Source organism: Oryctolagus cuniculus, chromosome 11 (assembly GCF_051225735.1).
Source record: "Oryctolagus cuniculus isolate XC-2025 breed Fujian yellow rabbit chromosome 11, ASM5122573v1, whole genome shotgun sequence".
In the NCBI taxonomy this organism is placed as follows: Eukaryota; Metazoa; Chordata; class Mammalia; order Lagomorpha; family Leporidae; genus Oryctolagus; species Oryctolagus cuniculus.
Window position 1 is genome coordinate 83759774 of NC_142877.1, and position 17359 is coordinate 83777132.

At 36.7% G+C, this 17359-nt stretch overlaps 1 protein-coding gene across 5 annotated transcripts in view; it reads right to left on the minus strand.

Moving 5' to 3' along the window:
- LIN7A (lin-7 cell polarity scaffold A) overlaps positions 1-17359 on the minus strand; it is a 161446-nt gene that overhangs the window by 122292 nt on the left and 21795 nt on the right. The gene's annotated exons all lie outside the window — the stretch shown is intronic.

The following is a 17359-nucleotide window of genomic DNA, read 5'->3' on the forward strand; positions in this document are numbered from 1 at the left end:
CCCACATGGGTGTAGGGACCCAGGGTTATTAGCAGGGAGCTGGATCAAAAGTGGAGCAGCTGGGACTCGAACTGGCATCCGTATGGGATGTAGACATTGCAAACAGCAGCTTAATCTGCTATGCTACAATGCTAGACCATATTTTTTAAAGTTTAGTTTTCAGTTGTTCATTGCTATCACATAGAAATATGGCTGATATTTTTATGTTAACCATACATCTTTTCTTTTTACTAAAGTTATTTATTAGTACTATTAGATTTATTGATGGCCTATATAGGACTTTCTGGACAGACATCCATGTTGTATATGGATTAAAAACAGCTTACCTCTTCCATTTAAATAGGAACATTACTTACTTCTTTAATTTGCCTTATACTGAAACCTCTCATAAAATGCTGTATAAAAGATGAAAGCAGGCACCTTTGCTTTCTTCTCAGTCCTAATTGAAGAAGCCTTTTATCACAAAGTGTGACATCTGCTAAAGGTTGATTTTTTTGTTTGATTTCTTTATAGAGGCCATTTATTAAGTTGTGCGTATTTTCCTTTATTCCCACTTTTCTAAGTGTTTCTATCATGAATGGATATGGAAATTAGTCCAATGCTCTTTCTTTATCTATTATTATAGTCATGGGATTTTTATTAATTGATTTGGATTGATTTTCAAATGTTAAATGGTGGATGAACCCATTTCATGTTGATATATTTTCTTCTTTACAGCTATGTGAGCGTACTCTGAAAAGTTTGTGAAAATATAAAATTAAAAAAAAATTGTGGGAAAGACATTGAAATCCAGACATAATTTTTTCATAACATGGATTTCCATGAACATTTTGAAGAACCTGCATATATACAACTAATTTTTTGCCAAAATAAAATTATATTTTGATTGCATTTTCTACGAACTTTCTGAAGTTTCCTTCTGTGTATATGCATACCTTGTATGTACCTTTGCATAGATACAATGGGCTACAATTTTTCACAACTGTGAAACAATTATATACTTATATTCATGAGAAATATTTATTTTAGATTTATTTTCTTATATTTGTCCTTGGTTTGGAGGTCAGGGTACTTTTATGTTATTAAAATGATGGAAATATTCCCTTTTTAGTATTTTCTGGAAGTGTCTTTGTTGAACTGGTACTATTTCTTTCTTATAGAACTCCCATAGGGGCGGGCATTGAGGCATAGAGGGTAAATTTGCCAGCTGCAGTGCAGGCATTCTATATGGGCATCTGTTCATACCCTGGATGCTCCAATTCTGACCCAGCTCCCTGCTAATGGCTTCGGAAAAAGCAGAAAAAGCCCTAAACCCTTGGGTCCCTGCAGCCCACGTGGGAGACTGAGATGAAGCTCTTGGCTCCTGGCTGCAACTTGGCCCAGTGCTGGCTGTTGCAGCCATCTGGGGAGTGAACCAGCAGACAGAAGATTTCTCTCGCCCTCTCCCTCTCTCTTCCTCTCTGTAAGTCTGATTTTCGTATAAACAAATCTTTTTTTAAAAAAAAGAATTTACCAATGAATGAAACCATCAGTGCAGGAATTAGTCCTGTAGGAATTTTTAAAAATACAAATTATTCAATTCATAAAAATACCTATTACTTTTTCAGTGACCTTCTATTGCTTGCATTTATTCAATAATTTGTTAATTTTTATCTTATTATTTTTCATAAATTGATCATATTCCCTTGTGTTAGTTAAAACTGATATACTAGGGTACTGCAAAATATTTGTAGAAGATGGAATTAAAAGATGTTTATTTAATGCAAAAGCATTTTGAAATCCATGATATGCATTTTCCATACTATTTGAAGACAGTTTACATGGTAAACATTAAAATGTTTTTGCACCAACTGTTGAATTCTTTACTTAATGTATACCAAACTGATCTTCTGTATATATAGAAAATTGAAAATGAATCTTGATATGAATGGAAGGGGAGAGAGAGCGGGAAAGGGGAGGGTTGCGGGAGGGAGGGAAGTCATGGGGGGGTGGGGGAAGCCAATGTAGTCCATAAGCTGTACTTTGGAAATCTATATTCATTAAATAAAAGTTAAAAAAATGTTTTTGCACCAAAATAAAATTAATTAATTCTATTTTCCATGAATTTTAGGTAAACTTGTGAGGCAGGTAAATTTTTTAATTTATTTTTTACTTCAATTTTAATTAATTTTTACCAGATTCAATATGATTTATAGATACAGTCTAACAACATAATGATATTTTCATCCTCCCTCCCTCAATTTGCCCTCCTTTCTTCCACCATTCTTTTTTTTTTCAGTTTTTCAGATAATATATTTTAAATTTACATTACAGTAAAATGGCTTAATACTTCACTGAGTAAGAAGTAAAACAAGTAAAAAGCAAAAGACCCTAGTATAGTGGGAATATAGACAATGGCTATAAACATCAGTTGAATGTATAATTGACCATTTCGTCCATATAAAGATTTATGATCAATTAGCCATTCATAATTGTTTTTCAATGAAATGCAACCATTGACAATGTAACATCTAAACATTTCTAAGTTGCTTTAGACTTTAATCCATGTACTCTCAACAGTTTATGCACAGAAATAATTTTATGCTGATTGCAAAGCAAATAAATACTCTTTTAGTTACCACAGATCAGGGAAACATGATATTTGTCTTTTTCAGACTGGCTTATTTCACTAAGTATAATTGCATCCAGTTGCATCAAATTTGTTGTGAAAGACATGATTTCATTCTTTTTTACAGCTGAGTAATACTCCATAGTGTATATATAATACATTTTCTTAATCTAGTCAAGGGTTGATAGGCATCTGGGTTGATTCCAAATTTTAGCTATTGTGAAATGAGCAATAAATATGGGGGGTACAGATAACTCTTCATACACTGACTTCCTTTTGTTTGAGTAAATTCCCAGGATTGGGATGGCTGGGTCATACGTTAGATCTATTCTCGGTTTTCTGAGGATTCTCCATACTGTCTTCCATTGTGGCTGTACTAGTTTACAATTCCCACCAACAATGGATTAGGTAACCTCCCCCCCCCCCTCAACACACACACACAATCTCGCCAGCATTTATTGTTTTTTGATTTCTATCTGATAGCCATTCTAACTAGGGTGAGGTAAAACCTCACTGTGGTTTTATTTGCATTTCCTTGATGACTAACGACCCTGAGCATTTTTCACATGTCTTTTGGCCATTTGAATTCCTTTCTTTTTTTTTTTTTTTTTTTACTCAGAAACCTTTATTTAAGTCATATAAACTTCATGCATTTCATAAATACAAATTTAGGAGCACAGTGATTGTTCCCACCCTACCTACCCTTCCACTTGCACTCCCACCCTTCTTCCTCCCCCCTCTCCTATTCCTATTGTCTTATTTTTTACTAAGATCTATTTTAGCTAACTTTATACTCATAAGATTAACCCTATATTAAGTAAAGAGCTCAACAAATAGTATGAAGAGAAAGAAAACTGTTCCTCAACAGTCCAGACAAGAGCTGTTCAAGGTCATCCCATCTAAAGTGTCAATTTCACTTCTGGATTATGTTTTACGTACTCTATTAGTTACCACAGATCAGGGAGGACATATAGTATTTGTCTGTGGGGACTGGCTTATTTCACTAAATATAATGTTTTCCAGTTGCATCCCTTTTGTTGCAAAAAACAGGATTTCATTTTTTTTCTTTTATGGCTGTGTAGTATTCCATGGTGTACATATCCCATAATTTCTTTTTCTAGTCTTCAACTGATGGACATTTGGGTTGATTCCATATCTTAGCTATTGTGAATTGAGATGTAATAAACCTAGGGAGTACAGATAAGTTTTTCATACACTGATTTCTTTTTGATTTGGGTAAATTCCCAAGAGTAGGATGGCTAGGTCTTATGATAGGTCTATATTTAGATTTATGAGGTATCTCCATACTGTCTTCCACAGTGGCTGTACCAGTTTACAATCCCACCAACCGTGGATTAGGGTACTCTTTTCCCCATATCCTCGCCAGCATTTGTTGTTTGTTGCTTTCTGTATAAAGGCCATTCTAACGGGGGTGAGGTGAAACCTCATTGTGGTTTTGATTTGCATTTCCTAACAGTTTGTGATCCTTTGGATTTTTTCATGTGTCTGTTTGCCACTTCAATTTCCTCTTTTAGAAAATGTCTGCTTAAGTCCTCTGCCCATTTTTTAAATGGATTGTTGAGCTTCTTGTTTTTTTTTTTTTCTTTTTTTTTTTGTATCATGGATCTTAATCTTTTATCAGTTGCATTGTTTGCAAATATTTTCTCCAATTCTGTCAGTTGTCTCTTAACTTCGTGACGTGACTCCTTCACAGACGCTTCTTCACTTGATGTAATCACATTTGTCTATTTTGGCCTTTATTGCATATGCTTCTTGCGACTTTTCCAAGAAATCTTTGCATATGCCAGTGTCTTGCAGAGTTTCTCCACTATTTACCTCTAGTACTGTGATAGTATCACGTCACAGATAAGCAAGGGGTCATGTTTCATACTTCAGACTCTTGAAAAGTTTGTTCTTTCTCCAGGGATTGATTTTCCCTCCTTTGTTAAAGATTACTTGGTGGTAGATGCATGGATTGATTTCTGTGAATTCTATTCTGTTTCATTGGTTTACATGTCTATTTTTGTGCAGGTACTAGGCTGTTTTGATTATAATCGCAAACTAGTATGTCTTGAAATCTGTTACTATCGTGCTTCCCACTTTGTTTTTGTTGTTTACGATTGTTTAAGCTGTTTTGGGTCTCTTTTATTTCCATGTGCATTTTAGCACCATTTTTTCCAGATCTAAGAATGTCCTAGGTATTTTGATGGAGATCACAGTGAATCTGTAAATTTCTATAGGTAGTAGGGACACTTTCATGATATTAATTCTTCTAATCTATGAACAAAGATTTTTATTTCCATTTTTATCTTCTATTTCTCTCTTTAATATTTTGTAATTTTCATCGTGAAGTTCTTTGACTTCCTTTACTAAATTTATTCCAATGTCTTTACATCTTTTGTAGCTATTGTGAATGGGACTGATCTTATAAGCTCCTTCTCAGCCATGGCCATGTCTCTGTATACAAAAGCTATGATTTTTGTGTGTTAACTTTATATTCTGCAACTATACTAAACTCTGTTATTAGCTTGAATAGTCTCTAGATGTAGTCTTTCAGTTTCCCAATACTTAGGATTGTGTCACCTGAAAACAGGGATAATTTGACTTCCTCCTTGCCAATTTGTATTCTTTTAATTTCTTTTTCTTGTTTAATGGATCTGGCTAACACTTCCAGGACTATAATAAATAGCAATGGTGAAAGTGGGCATCCTTGTATGGTTCCAGATCTTAGAATACTTCCAACTTTTCCCCATTCAATAAGGTGCTGGCTGTGCATTTGTCACAAATTGCCTTGATTGTGTTGAGTAATGTTCCTTCTATACCCTATTTGCTTAAGGTTTTCATCATGAAAGGATGTTGTATTTTATCAGATGCTTTCTCATCATCTGTTGAGCTAAGCATGTGGTTTTTATTTTTCAGTTTGCTAATGTGACATATCACATTTATTGATCTGCATTATGTTGAAGCATTCCTGAATACCAGGGATATATCCCACTTGGTCCAAGTGGATGATCTTTCTGATGAGTTGTTGGATTTGATCAGCTAATTTTTACATCTATGTTCATCAGTAATATTGGTCTTCAGTTCTCTTTTTTTGTACCTTTTCTGATTTAGGTATTAAGGTCATGCTGGCTACATAGAAACAGCTTAGGAGGATTCCTTCCCTTTCAGTTGTTTTGAATAGTTTGAGAAGAATTGCAATTAGCTCTTCTTTAAAAGTTTGGTAGAATTCAGAAGTGAAGCCATCTGGTTCTGGACTTTTCATTCTTGGGAGGGTCTTTATTATCGATTCAGTCTCCATCTTGGTTATTGATTTGTTTGGTTTTCAATGTCTTTGTGCTTCAATTTTGATATATTGTATGTGTCCAAATACCCATATTCTAGATTTTCCAATTTGTTCATATATAGCTGTCTGTAGTAATTCCTGATGATTGTTTTTATTTCTGTGGTATTAGTTGTTGCATCTCCTTTTTCATCTGTGATTTTATTGATTTGAGTCTTCGCCCTCTTTTTTTGGATTAGTTGGGCTAATGGTGTATCAATTTTGTTTATTTTTTCAAAAGACCAGCTCCTCATTTCATTGATTTTTTTTTGTTTCAATTTTGTTTATTTCTTCTCTATTTCTTTCCTCCTATTAATTTTGGGTTTGGTTTGTTTTTGTTTTTCTAGGTCCTTGAGATGCATTGATTTTGAGGTAGCTACTAATTGCTCAACACTGCTTTTGCTGTATCACATTAAGTTTTTTTTTAAAGGTTTTTATTTATTTTATTTGAAAGTTAGAGTTACAGACAGTGAGGGAGAGTCAGAGATAAAGGTCTTCCTTCCGATGGTTCACTCCCCAAATGGCTGCAACGGCCGGAGCTGTGCCGATCCGAAGCCAGAGCCAGGTGCTTCTTCTTGGTCTCCCACGTGGGTACAGGGGTCCAAGGACTTGGGCCATCTTCTACTGCTTTCCCAGGCCACAGCAGAGAGCTGGACTGGAAGAGGGGCAGTTGGGATTAGAACCAGCACCCACATGGGATGCCGGTGCCACAGGCGGAGGATTAACCTGTGCCACGGTGCCGGCCCCTTACATAAGTTTTGAATTGTTGTGTTGTCATCTTCATTTGCTTCCAAGATTTTTTAAGTTTCCTTTTTGATTTCTTTGATAACCCACTGTTCATTCAGGATCATGTTGTTCAGTCTCCATATGCTTGCATATTTCCTAGAGGTTCTTGAGTTGTTAATTTCAAGCTTCAATCCATTGTGGACAGAAAATATACATGGTATGATTTCAATTTTTTGACTTTGCTGAGCCTTTCTTTATGGCCTAGCATACGATCTATCCTGGAGAAGGTTCTGTGCACTGATGAGAAGAATGTGTTTTCTTTTACTGTGGCATGAAATGTCCTCTAGATATCAGTTGGGTCCATTTGATCCATAGTGTAGATTAGCTCTGTTGTTTCTTTGTTGACTTTCTATCTGGCTGATCTGTCCATTGATGAAAGTGGGGTGTTGAAGTCCCCCATTACTTTTGTATTGGAGTCTATTTCTATTTCTCCCTTTGAATCCATTAACATTTATTTTAAACAGCCAGGTGTCCTAGCATTGGGTGCATATACATTTATTATAGCCACATCTTCCTGTTAAATTGATCCCTTAATCATTACATAATGCCCTTGTTTGTCTCTTTTATCAGTTTTTGGGTTGAAATCTCTTTTGTCTGATATTAATATGGCTATACCTCCTCATTATTGCTTTCCATTAGCATGGAATATCTTTTTTCAACCTTTTACTTTCAGTCTGTGTATATCTATGATGATGAGGTATGTTTCCTGCAAATAGATGGGTTTTATTTTTTAATCCATTCAGCCTATCTGCATATTTTAATTGGAGAATTTTGGCCATTTACATTTAGAGTTACTGTTGATAAATAACAAATTGGTCCTGTCATTTTTTTATAAATATTCCTATTGATTACTTTGTATTTCCTTTGACCTTTTGCTAATATATTTTCTTTCACAGTGTTTCATAATGATGACTATTCTGTGTTTCTGTGTATGTAGCACATCCTTTAGCATTTTTTGTAAGGCGGGATAAATGGTGCTGAAATTTTTCAATTTCTGTTTGTTATGAAAGGTCTTTATTTCAGCTTCATTCATAAATGAGAGTTTTGCAGAGTATAGTGTTCTGTATTGACAGTTTCTTTCATTTAAGACTCTGACTATGTTTATCCACCTGCATTCTCTGCTGGTCTGTAGGGTTTTCATGAGAAATGAGCTGTGAGTACAATTGGAGACTTTCTTAAGGTAATCCATCTTTTCTGTCATGCACATTTTAGAAACTTTTCTTTACATTTTAATGTTAAAAGTTTAACTACATGTGCAATGGTTAAGATCTTTTCTGGTCATGTTTATTAGGAGTTCTGTGGACTTCCTGTACTTGCACATCCCTTTCCTTTTCCAAATTAGGGATGTTTTTTGTTATTATTTCACTGAAAAGGCCTTCTAATCCATTCTCTCTTTCCACACCTTCAGAACTCCAATGACCCATGTGTTGGGTTGTTTGATAGTATATGTCCCATAAATCTCCAACACTATTTTTAATCTTTCTCATTTCTCCTCCTCCTCTTTCTTCTTCTTGGTCTGACTCAGATATTTCCAAGGATTTGTCTTCTAGCTTGGATATTCTTTCTTTTGCCTCACCAAGTCTGTTGTTAAGGTTTTTCACTGTATTTTTTTCACCTGTATTTGACATATTAAGTTCTTCATTTCTAGTATTTCAGTCTGATTTCTCTTCAAAATCTCAATCTCATGGGGAAATTTTTCATTTACATCATGTATGGATTGTTTAACTCATGAATTTGTTTCTCATTGCTTGTGATTATTCCTATGATCATTATATTTTCAGGAATTTCATCAATTCACATTCTAATACTGCAGTGTTGTTATGTTTCTTCGAGGGAGTTGTGCTGTTTTCATTGATGTTTCTTGTATTTTTGCATTTATTTTTAGATATTTGTGGACACACTTGATGGTTTTCTCCACTGATGGGTTTTATCTTCGAACTATGCCTCTGTAGCTTAGTGGAGTGTCTGTTCCCTTCAGTGAACACTTAGAGGCATGTGTTGGGTGGGGCTAGAGAACTCTGGTCAGTGCTCAAGGTTGGGGCAAGAATCCAGTGTGACACCCAAGTTAGGCATGGTAGATCTCTATTGTCAGCAGAGGGGAGGGTATGATTGCATCTTTTGGCATAATTATACCCTCACCTCCTCTCTTCCAAAGTAATCAGTGCTTGAGGTTAGCCCACAGTGGGCACAACCATCACCCATGCTGGTACATGAATTGCACAAAGGATCTGTACGGCAATCCTCAGTGTGAGCACAGAATTCTCAGCAATGATTCACCCCAAGCAGTCATAGATCTCTGAGCCTCTGATGCCAGACATAATAATTGCCCAGAGACCCTGCTATACCCGATGCCCTACCGTCCAGTCACAGTGTGCAAGACTCCCATGGTCATGGTGTGCAGGGAATCTCCTCTCTATCATGTGAGCCTGTCCTGTCCATGGAGCATACAGAGTTGTTGTCAGGGTCAGCTGCCTGTGAGTACTCTGCCTTGGCAGTTTGAGCCCCACTCACTACTGCACATATGTGCTTTCCGTGGCATTCCTCTTTCTTCTGTAGAATTTCCATCGTCAACTCATCTCCAAGTCTCCCTCTGGGAATATACTTCCTCTACTTTTTTCCTGTTATCTTCCCCTGGTCAAAATCAGCACATCTTTTCCCTATTCAGCCATCCAGGAATCTGAGATAGGTAAATTTTAATCTGTTTTCTTCTAGCTCGTGAATCTGTACCTTTCTGTCTTTTCTTGTCTATCATTATAAGTTACTTAATTTGGCATCTCTTTAATGTTATAGTGCCAGTGTTTTTCCTACTGCCTCAAACCCATTCTCTCAGAAATTATTTGTCTTGCCTTTTGTCCAAAGACCATTGCTTATTTTTACAGGAGAAGGTGGTTATATCCAAAATGCTTGTGTTTAGTACCTCATGACTATTGGGGTTTTAACATTTTAAGCTTGAATTTCTCTTCTGAGACCCAGACCATACACAAAATGGCATGCTTAACATCTCTTCCTGGACTATTAAAAGCTTCTCAAGCTCAACTTATTCAAGCCTAAAATCATCTTTCTGCCCATATTTTCCACTTCCAGTTTGTTCCCTTGAAGAATAATGTTACCTCTCATCCAAATATGTAGGCTAGAAATTCAGTTACATCTTGTGTTGTATTGCCTTCTGTTTCTTCTCCATGGGTAATTAATTTGCATTCCTGTTAGTTCTACCATTTTATAGAATGTCTTGGGAGAATTTATCTATGCCTTGTATCTTCACAAGTCTTTCTCACAGTCACTCAGTATTATTTGCCTGAACTACTGTAGTAGTTTCCAACACATGTCTTTGCTTCCATTTTGGCTCTCATTAGAATTTATTTTGAATTCAAGAGCACTTTTTTTTCATAAAATACTGCTCAGTTGGATATTATTTCAAACATTTAAAACATTTTAAATGTAAAACATTAAAACATTTCAGTGGCTTTCCATTCCTTTTTGAAAGAGTGAGTTTCTTGATATGGAAGATAAGGCCTCCCTAGGTCCTGTCAAGTACTCCAGCTTCTTCTGGCACCATCTTCTTCTTTGATGCTTAGGACATGCTCACTCTGCTGTGACCTATGTCAAAGTCTTATTCATTTTTCTCTTTTAATCTTTTTTTTTCCCACTGAATGCTTATTTATGCATTAGATCTCAGGTCAAACATCATGTCCTCAGAGAAGCTTTTCTAGAACATTCCTCTCTGTTATCCTAGGATCCAGTTATTCTCTCATAAATCTAGTAACAACTATTAAGTGCCTAATATACATTACGGTTCTTTCATAGTATCATTCATATTTATTTCCTATGACTTAGCACTATTGTAATTTCACGTTGATCACCATGATTATTATTTTTTTAATTCATTCATTATTTGAAAAACAAATAAAGCACTTTGAGAGATAGAGATACAAATACAGTGCTCCCACTCACTGGTTAGCTTCCAAATGCCAGCAATATCCCTGGGCTGAAACCAAGAAGTAGAAATTCAATCCAGTTCTCCCATTTGAATGGCAGGGTTCCAATCACTTGGGTTATCACCACTCCCTCATAATGCCTACATTAGCAGAAACCTGGGATAGGGAACTGGAACTGGGAATCAAATCCAGATACTGTGAACCCAGCCACTCTGGTATGCAATGTAGGCTTCCCAACTAGCATTTTAATCACTTGGTCAAATCGCCTTGCCATAAATATCTCCTCTAGATTATAAGCTTCATTAGAACAAGAATTGAGATTGTATTTTCATCCTCCTTGATGCCCATCTTAAGGCCTGTAGCATGGCAGGCATTCATTAAACATTATTCAAGAGGTAAACCAAAAGAAAACACTTGTCCACAAGATGGAAGAAATATTTTAGGAGAAGTTTGCATTGCTCAATGCTATTCAACACGCACTACTTCAAAGATTGTTCACTAAATTTATAATCCTATTTCAATCTTTGTATCCATGAAAATGTATCAGAAACTTTAAAAAAATGAGTAAGGAAGTTCTAGGAGATGCAAGCTTGCAGGTTCAATTGAAGACTCTAAACATGAAGAATTAATTTTTTAAATTTACAATTTAATTATAGAAAAACCAATGCAGCAACATCCTATTTCATTAAAATATAGTTTAATATTGTTTTAGGTATTCATTTCATTGGGTGGGTATTATGGCACAGTGATTTAAGAAACCATTTGGGATGCATGCATCCCATATTGCAGTGCCTGGGTTCAGGCACTTCCTGCTGATGTGCACCCTAGAAAGTAGTGGATGTTGAACCATTTGCCTAGGACTCTGTCACTCAAGAGGGAATGTTGGAGTTCCTGGCTCCTGGCTTCAGCTTGTTCCAGCCTTCACTGTTGCAGGCATTTGGGAAGTGAACCAGGGAATGGAAGATCTCTCTCCTGGCTTCTTAAATAAATAAAAACAGGCAAATACAGTCTTAACAATTTTAATCCCATAGAACATTAGATGTCTTTAGATACTTCTACCTTTTCTAGTTCATGAGTCATTAAGATATAATTGACTTAAATAAACAGGCAAATGCAATAAACTTGAAAGAGCTTGTTTAACAAGGTTTTGAATTATAATATATACTTTAGTTTTGTTCCATTAGTAAGAAGATTAAATAAAATAAGCTTAGCATTGTTTTATGTTTTGAACAAGATAGCAAAGATCCAAGTATTTAATTCACATTTTTAATGCAACACAAATTACTCATGCATAAGCAAGTTTAATTTGGAAGGCATTATTTTTCAAGTGGCATTAACATAAACCATTCCTGTGCAAATCTACTGAGTATTTTGTCTTTAATTCTACTTACACTGAATACCTTAATTCAGGTGCAGGTTACTTCATCATGTTTCATTAATGCTTTAACTTTATTTATTTTCTTTATATTTAGGTTATGTCTAAAAGATTCTCTTAAGAATCCCTCTTCTATATATGTCTCAGTATTAACACTTATTAATGCATATAAATGATGTAAAAAAGAGGAAATTGTTATGCTGGCTTATTAAGCATTGACAGGTTGGGGCAGCCTTCGTATCTTTACTTGACATTTCAATAACCGAATGCCATCTCAAATGCCAAAGAAGTTTAAAAGTAGTGACTGAGAAAAAGTTGCATTGTCTGTTTGAAAATCACAGTTTACATAAAAAGCCTTAGGTTATTCTCATGTAGGGAATAGGGATGGGGGATGGGATATACCTAACATGATGATCACATGGAAGGAACATTTTTAACTGAAACAGATATGACGTTAATGTGACAATTCTTTTCATTAATCCTGGATTTCCTTTTCAAAGAAATATTCTACAGAAAAAAAAATACACCACACATATTTGGGAGTTGAGAAGATTAAAGGTCATCTAAGCCAAACCAGTCTCCAGAAAACTGCAAACAGAAATCATTTTGATGAACTCGACCACTATACCTGCATTTCTATTACCATACTGGCTAATGGACTGTACATTTCAAATAAGAATTTTAGAAATTCTAGAATATCAATTTCATTTCAAACAAAAATAACAATAAAACACATGAATTTCTTGTTGAAATAAAATCAGGATTTATTGTTTCTATTTGCAATTAAAATGTCCAATGCAATAATTCACATGGCAGTGAGTATGTTGAAGAAAACACAGGTGCCTAATTCACAAGCTACTAAAAAACAATATAAAGGTGACCATCTGGGGAAAGCTGGCTGACTTAATTTTCCTATGAGCTTACCGTCTGCTCCATATTTCTCTTCCAAAGTCTACATTCTGACCTTGAAAGTGCATCTAGATGGTTTGCTACATGCATTTCCTTCTAAACATAAATGCAGGTAGACCCAGTGATGCAAAGGATGTAAGCACAACAAAGGTCTTGTTGTGTTTGATTTAATCTCAGTTTTCTGGTTTTTTTAAGAGTTTCATTTCTGGAGAGGACATTTTCAGTCATACTAGAAATTTCTTCACTTTCTATGATATACATGTACACACACACACACACACACACTAACAAACATAGTCCTAAGAAACAAGTACTGCTTTGAGAAGGGTAGTTCAGAGCAAGGTGCAGAAGGTAGACATCTGAGATTGTGCAGCTGTGGAGGTAGGAACCTAGAATCGTAATCCTGCTGTGGACACAACAACCTGCAGGAGGAAAAGCAAAGCTAGGAGAGTGAGGGATTCCTGACTTGTCAGAAACCACTGCCTGCCCAAGCCTCTTGAGTATGGCAGGATTTCTGCAGCAACCCAAGACTCTTGAGCATGCAGGATTTCTGCAGGAACCGTCACACTTCACCACCATGATGCATGAATATCCTGAGCAGGAGATCCTTTTTTTCTTGGCTTTCGTTTTATATCTCGGTTGGAATTCTGAAAATGATGCTCATCAAACTGCAGAAGTACTGTCACAAGTACTTGCTGCCCCATCCTTCCTATAACTAGTCTTTAGCTCTGTTGGACATTTTTTTCTTAAAAAAAAAAAAAAGTCTTATCTGTAGCTATTACAGTTTCTGCATGCCTAACACCTGCTTTAATCATTTTGAGATTACACTCCATCATTATATGATATTCATTCTTTAAAACCTTCTAGCCTTGGCTGGTGCCGCTGATCACTAGGCTAATCCTCTGCCTGCGGCGCCGGCACCCTGGGTTCTAGTCCCAGTCAGGGCATCGGATTCTGTCTCCGTTGCTCCTCTTCCAGTTCAGCTCTCTGCTGTAGCCCGGGAAGGCAGTGGAGGATGGCCCATGTGTTTGGGCCCTGTACCTGCACGGGAGACCAGAAGAGGCACCTGGCTCCTGGCTTCAGATCGGCACAGCGCGCCAGCCATAGTGGCCATTTGGGGAGTGAACCAACGGAAGGAAGACCTTTCTCTCTGTCTCTCTCTCTCTAACTCTGCCTGTCAAAAAAAAAAAAAAAAAAAAAAAAAAAAAAAAAAAAAAAAAGCCACCTTCCAGCCTTAAACCCTTTCCCCTCAAAGCCCAAGTTCGAACTTGGTGGTCACTCAGGATCTGCTTGAGACACATTAATTGCTGATGGACACTTTATGGGTCAGCATGTTTCCCCTTTGACTCTTCCCTTTTTTTATTTTTACCACCTATTAATCATTAAGTTTTGCCTAATAAAACTGCTTCCTTCCTATCTGTTACTATAACTCCTGCTTAAGTTCAGGACAGATTGTTCAAATTACGTAGTATAAGCAGTCTTCTAAAACTTGATGTGAAATGCATATTATCAAAAAACAATATAGGATTTCAAAGGTTTTTTTTTCACTAAAATAAGTTTATCTGTTACTTCTGTTTTCCACAAACCTTTGAATTACACTGACGTCATCTAAAATTGTCAAGCTGTTGGAAAGAATAATAAAGTTCTTTGAATGGAGTTCTGCAGACTGTGCATTTCATACAATTGGACAGTCACAAAGCATATCATATACAACAGTTAAAAAACATCTCCAGAGGTTTGTTTAAACCACTGTTTGGGAAACCCAGTATCTCCTAATGTATTGTATCATGGAGTTTTATTTAAGAAGCATCCAATGAACTCTCCCAGAGTAATGTTCATTAAACAGTGATCTCCATATATTCAATCCTGCAACCATTTTTCACATTAGTTAATGCTCAATACACATCATTTCATTTCCCTGCTGAAAGTTTTCACTCTAAATGAAGCTCAGCACTCCTATTTTTGAGTATATGCAGCTCCCATGTTTTACCTTATCATTCATAGCTTCATTCATCTCTGTAGCCTCTCCAATGCAAAACTTAGCATCTATTGAGCTGCAACTGTCTCTGTTCATATTGAATGTGCTCCACAAATAAATTTTGTACCATCATTTAGCAAATAATCACACATAATTATGATGCTCTAGGCAATCCCTTTTCTCTCTCTTTAGTGTCAGAAAAATTGAGATGGATAGAAATCTCCCATTCACTAGCTTATTCCCCATATATATGCAAAAGTAAGGGCTGGGCCAAGCTGAAGCCAGGAAATGGGAACGAATTCTGGTCTCCCATGTGGATGGCAGTTATCCAACCACCTCCCACGGTGCATGCTAGAAGGAAACTAGAATCAGGCATGGAGCCAGGACTTGACCTCTGGCTCTCTGACATGAAATGCAGCATCTTAACCACCAAGCAAATGCCGACTCCTCTTTTAATGGCTTCTTAAGCTACCCAAACTTGGATTAATACATATATATTAAAATACATTTGGTCTTTTTCACCATGATTTGATAAAACCTAACATAGATGATAAAGCTATGTGAACCAAATATTTTTTGGCAAACCAGTTTGTTACATTACATGTTTACTCTAAAATAAAGCTGGTATGTGGTGCTTAGCACAACTGAGTCAGCTGGGAAACTGCTGATTGAATGTGGAATGATCATATTATCTGTGATCTCTTTATTTTTTTTTTCTTTTTTGACAGGCAGAGTTAGACAGTGAGAGAGAGAGACAGAGAGAAAGGTCTTCCTTTTTCCGTTGGTTCACCCCCCAAATGGCCGCCACGGCTGGCGCGCTGAGGCCGGCGCACTGCGCCAATCCAAAGCCAGGAGCCAGGTGCTTCCTCCTGGTCTCCCATGCGGGTGCAGGGCCCAAGCACTTGGGCCATCCTCCACTGCACTCCCGGGCCACAGAAGAGAGCTGGACTGGAAGAGGAGCAACCAGGACAGAATCTGGCGCCCCGACCGGGACTAAAACCCGGGGTGCTAAATATCAAAATATATACTCTTGTCCAAGTTATAAGAAAAAGCAACATCTCTTGAAAATATTTCTTAACCATAACAAATTTCAGGCTATAATTTTAGCTGAAATGGTACATATTTGCTCAAGAAATATGTAATTGAGCATATGATTTTGGCCAAGCATTGGAGTAGGCATGAAGTCATCAACAAGATGGATATAGTTATGACCACAAAGTATGGTTCTTACCATTATCACAGACATAGGAATTTCAAGCCTGTCAAATACTATTTGTCCTGTAACTACTTTCCTATTTCTTTATTGTCTTTGAAAGAAAAATGTCTTCAAAAAGTTCCTTGCACTGCCTCTACCATTTATATTCCCATCCTCCTTTGAACTTATTCCAGTGAAACCTAGACCCATTATATCAATACTGTCAGGACCATGGATAACCTCCATCATTTCAGATGCAATGGTCAATTCCCAGATGACATCTTAGCTCACCTGTTAGCATTTCCCACACATAATCCTTCCCATCTGTGTAAAACACTCGCTCACTCAATTTCTGATCACCACTCGCTAATGGCTTTCCTTCTGGCTCATCTTGTTATTCTATACATTTTGGAATTACCCAGTGTTGAGTCACTAAACTTCATGTCTTTATACCCACCACATGGCTCTAAATGGCACATATATGTTCATATTTCTCATATTTATATCTCCATTGTGAACTTTCACCTCGAGTTCTAGAACTTTTCATAATTTCCACTTCTTCATTTGGGTGTCTAATATATATCTCAATATGTCCAAAACCTACATTGCGCTTGGGTGTAACTTCTTTCTCCCTTATCTTTGAGTCTTAATAGAACTGAAGCTTCAACCTTTCAGAAACTTGGGCCACAAGATTTGTCATCGACTTCTTTGTTTCCCTCACATTCTGTATTCAATCCTTCATCAAACCTTGCTGGTTAAGTCTCCCAAATATATCCAGAATTTGATCACGGACCACTAACTTTCCTACCATTACTGCTCTGATCAAAAACACCATCACTCTCATAGTAGAAAGTTTTAGTAACTTTCTGATTAAACTCCCAGCTTACTGTTTACTTCTTATGGTCATCAGAGCAGAATGAACTTGTTCAAGTCCAAGTCAGATTATGTAACTCCTCTACAAATCCCCTCCTGTGGCATGCAGGAGTGACATACCCAGACTTATGTAATGTGCTGTGTATGTACTTGTTCATTTACCACTTGTCTGCCCCTCACCCCCAACCCAATAAAGTAAAAGCTTCCAGAGAGTTAGGACACTGCTGTTATATTCACTACTACAACTGTAGTGCCTGAGATGGGGATTGGAATGTGGTGGGAATGCAATATACGTTGAGTGGTTGAATGAATTTACAAAAGGGCACTACAGGGTACTATGGAAGCATAAAACAGAGGACAGAACATGGGCTAAGGAAA